Below are 9,378 nucleotides of genomic sequence, written 5' to 3'. Positions count from 1 at the left end.
TGTGTGTGTGTGTGTGTGTGTGTGTGTGTGTGTGTGTGTGTGTGTGTGTGTGTGTGTGTGTGTGGGTGTGGGGAGAGAGGGAGGGGAAAGGGAGTGAAGGGGCGGGAAAATAGAATGCAAAACCTCAATCTCACAGGTCAGATTTTCTTTCTCTTTTGTCCTTTTCTCTCGTTCATTCATGCATAAATGCATCACATCTAAATACTCTAAAATAGTTGATTTTGACCACAAATATACAGATCATCCATGTTTTTGACATCACTGTCAAAAAACACAAACTGTATTTCCATTTGAAAATATTTGCAAAATTTTGATATCCCTCTAATGTTGAGAAAACGAAATTTCACAATTGCAATATTTCCATTAAATAAAATCTGACATTAAAATCTCATGTGAAGAAGTTTGTTCATGCATCATCATCCTCCAAACTCCAACCACTTCCTGTTGTCTTCTTCAGTAACATCTTTGTTGATCATGTTACTCGTGATCCGAAAAAGTTTTTCCATTGCAATTTTGTGAAATATACATATTTCAATACATCACTTCTTCTTAGCGCAAAAAAATTATCGAAAGATGTGAGTTTTCAAAATTACCGGGTTTCCATTATGCAAAATTGTTACTGTAACAATTGACTGCAGTTATCTGGTCAATGCAAAGGCTCCTACACACTGTAAAACATTAAAGCTGCATTTAGTTGTCTAACTTTTGCTCTTTAAGTAAAATAAATCTTGAGTTTTTTTTCAAATTACTTGCACCCAGTTAAAACTAAATGTTTGAGTAGAATTTATTTTGATGTTTGGTAAAACGCATGATTTTGTTCACAACTTAAAATTTGTAGTTATTTTAACTTGATGATGGTTTAAATTAGAGTGTTAAGTTAAAACAGCTCAGTTCAAGAGCAGGGAGCTTAAAAAGCAATGTTTAAACAACTTGTTTCTTTTTGTTAAATCAGCTTAATTACATTTCAAATTCTGAGTCAAATTAAAACTATACTCTTCAAAGCAGCAGATGGACCTTCACCTTTGAATGTTTTACAGTGTTCACACATGTTGACCCGGTGCTGGCGGGTTCTGGATTACGGCGCGGCTTTGATGTGAAAACCGAGGAGGGCTTAACTTCCAGGGTAATTCAATAATTACAGCAGTTATGAGCAGGAAGATCAGCCAAAAACACAAAATACCACCAGGTACTTTTATATTTCTATTGCAAATATCTTTGTAATCTTGAAATAGACAAAACTAACTTACAACTAACGTTTCAGCAAGATATAAAGTCTTGTTTTAAATCAATAATTCCTTAATATTGATAAAAAAAATGGTAATAGTTCTACTGGCAGATTAATTTAAGGGGAAATGTCTTACAATATTAAGAAATTATTTTTCTTTTCTTTTTTATTTTTCTGTTTTAACCAAAACTTTTAAATGATTGATAATTTAATCAGTTACTCAGTACTCAAGTAAACTTTTTACCAAATACTTTTTTACTCTAACGTAGTTTCTTGGACTGCTACTTTTTACTTGAGTAAAAATATGTTGAAGTATTTCTATTTTTACTTGAGTTGAATTTTCGGGAACTATTTTTATCACAGTATTCATACATGTTTCTCCTTCCTGTGTGTCTTCATGTGATGTTTCTGCTGACGTTTTTCTGAAACACTCTTCCGTTTCAGCAGTACGTAAATAAAAACACCAGTAGAGGTATTTCCTTAAGTCTTATCAGACAGTAGATAGTGGGTCTGTCTATCTTGGGTGTATGTGGTTCGATAATTATCAGGTCACAGCGTTTCACGCTCTGCTGCTACGCCAGAGGTGCACAGTTGCTATGCCAACATAACATGTTGGATTTGATTGACATGTTAAGCCCAGCCCTCCCAGTTTCCATGTAAATTTATCTCTGACCAGGTCCAAATGACATTCACTAATGACTTTTATGGTTTAGTCATGCTCTGCTTATTTACTACATATTCAAAACGTGTCTCAAAGGAATGTGGCAGTCAAGCGAAGCCCTTCGAAAGTGACTCACGGTTTGTTTAACTTTATCTAGTTGGAAAAAGGTCAAAAGATATGGCTTGGTCTGAAAATGTTCAACTTGGATGTGGAAATAATTTTTATTCACTTCGATTTTATGTATATCTCACTTTTAAGGCAGAAATATGAGCTAATATCGAACAAAGTAAGAAATAATCATCACAGTAGAATGATCAAAATAAAACTTAAACAATAAAAAAGACACAAATAATCAAATATGTGTGATCAGTTTACATTTAGCTTATTCTGAGTTATTTTTCTGTTTTGTTATTTAGCTTTTTTTTTTACTTAATTGTCAATTTTAGCACACATAAGAGACGGACATAGGAGTCACAACATAAATATATCTACACAAAGCGATGAATGAAAATATATTAAAAATATATAGCAATAGCAGATTCTTATAGTACAATAATTATGGCTAAAATGAACAGATTGCTTAAAAGTTATGTTGCCTTACAATAAAAGAAAAGCATAATATTGTAAGATAGAAAACTACATAAAACAACAAAGTACAAAATAAATACACCAAGTGTTGACAGTGTGTAATAAAACTCATAAAGCTCTTATTTTCCTTTTATTGGGGTTTTCTTGTGTCTTTTTAATGTTTTCTTTAAATGTCGCTTCTAATATTTACTCCCAGTTCCTCATATTTCACATTTATTCCCTTTAAATGTGGCCTGTTGGTTTTCATGTATTTGGAAAAAACTAAACCAAAATTACCATATTTTAGCTGAAAACAAATCACAACCTGAAATAGAAATCTTATTATTGTTGATCCAGTACTTAATTGTTTCAGATTTTACCTAAAGAACTGGGACGTCTGGAAAATGTAATGTGGGGTACCGCAGGGTTCAGTCCTGGGACCCCGCCTATTCAATATCTACATGCTGGCTCTTTTGTGGTGTAAAGCTCTTTGAACTGCCTTCTTCCTGACATGTTCTACACAAATAAACTTGTGTATTTGTGTAGAACAAGAATGAATCTTAAATGTCATTTACAGCCAGTAGTAATTTCCCATATTGGCCTTTAAAGATTAAGGGTTACATTTTTGGAAAATATGCAATTTGCCTCAATTTCTTGCAGATATTTTGTAAAGATACGGTCAGTTACTTTAACTATAGTACAGAAAGAAAGTATGACTTAATACACCATCCATTTCCAAAAACCAGCCAGCAAATGTTTATGTTTTCAACAAAGCCTCCATTCACTAACAACTGTTGTCTGTTCAACAATTTTCAAACACCAATTGTGAGCAGAACTTGAATTGAGGTCATAAAATCTTAAAGATTGTAAACTGCAGCTGAGCTCACCTTGTTTGTGTTATTACAGCCATTTTGTGGTTTGGAAACAGAAGGTTACATGTTTTCATCCTGATTTTATGCAACTGCATCTATGCTGTGCTAGATGCATGTGTGTGTATGCATATATATGTGTGTGTGTGAAATCAGATGAGCTCATTGTAGCACTATGAATGACTCTGGTCATAGAACCTCCTCCTGGCAGCCATGTGCAGCCTGCTGAAACCCAAACAAGAGATAAAGTTTGATGATGCCCACACACACACACGCACACACGCACACACACACACACACCTACACACACACAGTTGTGTTTTCATGTCTTATGGGGACTTTACATTGACTTCCATTCATTTTCTACAGCCTAACCCTTACCGTACCCCTAACCAAAAGTCAATTCATACCTTAGCCCTAAACCTAACCCCTNTGGGGACTTTACATCGACTTCCATTCATTTTCTACAGCCTAACCCTTACCGTACTCCTAACCAAAAGTCAATTCACACCTTAGCCCTAAACCTAACCCCTAACCCAAAAACAACATTTCTCCACATGGGGGCCAAGAAAATGTCCCCACAAGGAGCCGCGGTCCCCAGAACCCCACATTGAGGACAGATATAGGTCCCCACAAGGACATAAAAACCTGGTTCACACACACACACATACACACACACATGCACGCACACACGCGCACACACACACACACAATCAGTATGCCAGTGGATGCTGAAGGGAACTTGAACCCTCATGTTGCACTGCCAGGTGATCTCATGTTTTGGCCAAAATATGAGAGTGGGGAGGGAAAAACAAGAACTGTAGTAAACATAGAAGTGACAATGTAATCTAATAACTGTTTTTATTTTAAGAATGATACATAGAGAGCAAATAAAAACACTGAACAAACAATGAATACATATAAATATGCTTAACAAACACCATTAGCTTGATCTCTCTGATGTTTTTTCATAAAGTTGAATTCTTTACATCATTTTCTTATAGTTTTAATTCATGGAACATCTTTTGTTTACATCATATTACATTGCACAATTAGAATTGGACAAAATGCTACCAATTCAACCTTTGCCCTGAAGGAAGAGGGGCAGTAGTGAGCAATGCATGTGTGTGTATTTGCAGAAGAAGAAAAGCAATTTTTTATTTCTAAGTGTGCAGCTTTATTATAGTGTGAAGCAAAGTCTCCATAAAGCTCTTCATTGCTACGTGTTGTAGATTTTTTTAGCATTGCTGGCTCGGATGTCAGCCATCTTGGTATCCATCCTTTATTTATTCATTTTTAAAGCGTTCATATGTCAGTGTGAGGTGTGAGAACTTGCAGGAAAGGCCCTCAGGTGTTGTCACCTGTTCTTCCAGTTCAGAAGGCTTCTTTCGTTCGCCGCACCTGATACTCCTGTTGTACCAGTTATAGTGGAAAATCTGACATTATTTTTTTCTCTTTCAACATTGACATCATAAGTGCAAGAGATTAACTAAAAAAACACATCTGCCTCTGCTGACGTTGAACAAAGTCATAACAAACTTGTGAGTAATGTAAGAAAAATTACTGTGTACATCAAACATCTTTTGAAGTATTGATGTGTCTAAATAAATTTGCAAAAAATTGAATTCTTAAGTTTAAAAGTGATCTGGACCATTTTCTATATGCAACAGAAAAAAGACAGAAAGATTTTAGCAGCTGATTTAAGGCCTAAATAAAATCAAATATTTTGTTAAAATAAGGAAATAGTGAAGGTGTGGCAAATGGATATAATTGCATGTTTGTTCTTATCGTATTTTTTACTGGTCATTTTTAACGTCCATATTGCCTGGTTGTGAAAGTGCCGTTTTCCTTGTTTCTATAATCATTCCTATTTTTCCCATTTAAAAAAAAATAGACCAATTTTTCCATTTCAGTCGCAGCTCTACAGTTGGTGTTTCTTATTTATACAAAGACAAGTGTTTTTATTGTTGACCATCCAGAAACAACTTCATTCAACCTTGCTGTTGGTTGTGCAGGAGGCTCCACTCCTGCTTTTCAAGCATGTACTATTGTGTTATTGCACATCTGTTTGCAAACCTATTCATGTGTGATTCTTATTTAAATTGAGTTTTTTTTTTTACATTAGCATAAGATCAACACAGTTTTACACATAACTTATAAAGGAAATGCAGCTACAGACTGTTTAGTCTTTTTTTTCTCTCCCTTCCAGCAAATGACTGGCTGTTTAAATTGTACCATTGAAGAAAAAACAATGTTGGCCCCAAATCGGCTTAATAAATGTACAGTGTGGGATAATAAACTTGCAGAGTTTTAATTTTGGCTAAACTGCTCCTTTAAGAACAGAGGGAGGCATTGGAGTGAGACAAATGAACGAGGGAAGACTGGAGAGGAGAGGGGAGGGATGCAGGGCAGTCACCTGTGGTGTGGGAATGGAGCAGTGCTCTCCGTGGGGGGCGGTGGTCTCCTGCCACAACACCCCCCAGCCCCAGTCTACCCTGCTTACTTCATCTTCCTGCCTCCTCCTCCTCCTGCCTTTTGGATGCAGCTGCAGGGCAAATCAGAAAAATTGGTTTTGTACAAATTAGAAGAACAGAACAACTGATAGGACAAACAAATAATGAGGAAAAGAGTTAAAATAATGTAACTTTCTCCAGATGCATTTGCAGATATTTTGGCGTTACATGATGAAATCCTGAGGGCAAACACATTTGTTTGTAATACTTTGTGGGGACCGTTTTCCTGACACTACATTGTGGGGACCCTCTGCTCCTAGTGGGGACCGGAGCCTGGTCCCCACAAGGAGAAACACTGTTTTTGGGTCAGGGGTCATATTTAGGACTAAGGTGGGAATTGAGTTTGGGTTAGGATAAGGTTTAGGGTGTAGAAATGAATGGAAGTCAATGGAAAGTCCCTAAAAAGATGGCCACACAAACATCGATGCGTGTGTGTGTGTGTGTGTGTGTGTGTGTGTGTGTGTGTGTGTGTGTTGCCCTTTGTCCCCTAGGCAGCTGCTTCCAGATGACCCCGTAGCAGCGAGCTGTCACCGGACATCTGCATCTCTCACACACACACACACACACACACATGCACACATACAAGTTTATGAGCCTCTGCATGTACATAAAGTGTGATGGCCTCTTTTCTGCTTGGTTGGGAATCTGTCACAAGTATTTGCGTCTCCCCCCAGCCACACGAGCGCCGACAGCCTCTGACACTAACCGCAGGAGCTGGAAAGAACGATGCGCACATGGTGCTGATGTTAATGATGAGAAAGAATAGTGGAACTACAGTGATGCCATAGTTATGGACGGGACCCCACATCTCTGTAAACACACACACACACACACACACACACACACACACACACACACACACACACACACACACTCTCAATATGAAATGCAGTTCCTTTCTTATTTGATCGGTTTAAATTTGATTAGTTTTTTATGGATTATTGGCTCCTGGGTTGTTTTTGTGAAGAAGTTTGTTTCTATTTAAAAATGTTGTTAATTCATCTTAACTTTATACTGAAGATCAAGTTAGAGAATATCAGTATTTACTTATTTTGGAAACCAGTACCATTAGCAGGAGTAACGGCAGCATGTCTTTGTAAAAGTATCTGATTTTACCAATCCTACGTCTCTGTGGGAATGAGAATCATTTCATCAGAAACCTGCTGGATAAACTTAATTACTCTCTAAATACTGACGGGTTTTAACTGGTTTCTAGGCCTTCAGTTGTTTTTATTTTTCCTTCTTGTGTTCAATGCTTATTCCTTGTTGCAGTTAGGTCTGTCGCAATAAGCAATGAATAAATTAATTGTGTAATAAATTGAAACAAACTCGATCATTTTTGTTTGTATGAGTTTGTTTTTCTCATTTCTCTCTTTCTATCAACAACTGAATGATAAAAGTCTCCAGTCAGGTATTTTGGTCTCAACTTGTCCTTTTTTGAAGGATAATTTTGTTTACAAGGACTTTATAATTAATTTTATTTGGTCTGTCTGTTGTATTGTTTATTTATTTTGGACATTTAAAATGACTTCCAGTTCATTAGAAATGAACATTTATTGAGTTTTGAGAATGTTTTTGCACTATTACCATTATATTACTTGCAAATGGTCCGACAACAATAATATTATCGTTTATCGTAATAACTTCTGGAACATTTTGTCATCCAACTAAATTTGTTATTGTGACAGGCCTGGTTGCTCCTCATTAACTTAATTTGTGGACTAATTGTTGTTGACATCTGGTGTGAATTTCATGTCAGCAGAAATATAATAATATATATTCACTAAGAAAAACATCAACATATTCAATACTTTTTTACTTGCTGCATATTTAACTTCTAACATAACTGACCTGCTAAATTGTTGCTCTGATGCTGGGATGTCAACTAATCTGAAAATCTGCGTTTGTCTTGATGTTCCTCCATTTATTCTCTTTTTAGTGGTAACATGACAGGATCAGAGTTGTTTGGAAATGGCCTATAAACCCCCCAGATGGGCAGTAACAGTAACTTCTCTAAGATTATAGCGTAATCCCAGTTTGGCTTTGCGCACCTGGACGCCTCACTGCCAGGATTCCTCCTTTTGTCACAGATTGAGTGCAGTAGATTAGCAGCACCTGGCTGCTTTCTGATGTTTTAACAGCTGCAGCAGGAAATGTTTCACATTCTGCTGCACGTTGACAAAATTCAGCATTTCACCATTAGAAACTCCAGCGTGATGAACAGACGATAAATCCAAGGATTCTTAAGAAACATTTGTTTTTACGGCTCTTATAGTTTGAACTGTAGGTGACAGCAGTAGATTGTTCAGGGTTTCTTGCACTTTTCCAGAATTTCCATTTTGTGCTTTTCCCATTTTTAGTGTAGTTTAACTTTTAATCATCTGCTTATTTGGTGGCCAGTGTTTAAATATGTAAACTAGACTTTCCATTAAACTGCAAAGAGGGAAAGAAACAAAATAAATAAGACACCAATAAACTCTTTGTCTTGGTTTTTCTAAGGAGTTTATGGTCTAAAATACATCCATAACACATCTTCATTATTTTGAATTATTCACTCTTTGATAGCAATGTTTAAAGTGGAAATGAAGGAGGAGAAATAAGGGAATAAAATATGTAAAACTCTTACTTTCTTTGAAAGGATGCATTGAAATTGGCCACTTTTCTGGATTTTTCCAGCCTGCTGTAGAACTTCAGCTAAATTTATAGATTGTCTGAAAATTAAATTACAGATTGTAACTAGTTTAAAAAATATATAGTTATTCATCATGTTTTTTTCTTTACAGTTAATTTTCAACTATACCAACATCTGGACAAAAAGGTGGCAAAAATCAACATTTTGGTTCTTAGTGGAATAAGCTGAATGTATTGATTTGAGTCTATTGATAACTTTGTAGGTTCATCAATTTTAACTTTACAGTACAGATGCTAGACACTAACTGTCTTTCTTTAAAACTTTTTATTTATAAAAATAAATTTGCTTAATAAAACCAAGCCAATCTCAAAAACTCACGTTTTTTGGTAAAAGGTTTTTGTGCTACAGGATGTAGCGAAATTCACAAAACTGCAACGAAAACACTTTTTGGATCACACAAGTCATGTGACCAATTACTTAATGTTACTACTGACAGAAATGCCGAAGAAGACGGCGGGAAGTGGTAGGTGGATGATGGTGCGACGTGTTTTTAATGACTTGATGCGTGAACAAACTTATTTATGTGTGATTTTAATTGTTTCCTATTTAATGGAAACACTGCAATTGAAAAATAGTTTTGTTTTTTTTTACATTAGTGGAACATCGACAAAGTTTTGCGCAGCTTCTGTAGCAGAGTGAGAGAGACCTTGTGACAGGGAGTGAGAACTTTTCTTTCCAATCGTATCTAACTCGTTCTGCTGTGCACACAAGCTGCACGTCTGACAGAGTTTTCCAGCAATCTCCTCTAATCTGTTGAAACAATGTGCTGAGGTGTGTGTGTGTGTGTGAGTGGTGCAGGGAATGGCATGGTCCCACACCACCATGATTGGGGTTAAAGGTCATCAGGGACC

At 36.2% G+C, this 9,378-nt stretch overlaps 1 long non-coding RNA gene across 1 annotated transcript in view; it reads left to right on the top strand.

Moving 5' to 3' along the window:
- LOC103155243 (uncharacterized) overlaps positions 1-7,157 on the top strand; it is a 116,331-nt gene extending 109,174 nt beyond the window's left edge. The window contains exon 7 of the long non-coding RNA XR_001659400.1: positions 6,510-7,157. This is a non-coding gene — a long non-coding RNA (uncharacterized LOC103155243). The remainder of the gene's footprint in view (positions 1-6,509) is intronic.
- Positions 7,158-9,378: the final 2,221 nt, after the last annotated feature.

Source organism: Poecilia formosa, unplaced genomic scaffold (genome assembly GCF_000485575.1).
Source record: "Poecilia formosa unplaced genomic scaffold, Poecilia_formosa-5.1.2 Scaffold419, whole genome shotgun sequence".
NCBI lineage: Eukaryota > Metazoa > Chordata > Actinopteri > Cyprinodontiformes > Poeciliidae > Poecilia > Poecilia formosa.
Note: the sequence above shows the minus strand (reverse complement) of the source record. Positions and strands in the feature narration are given on the sequence as shown.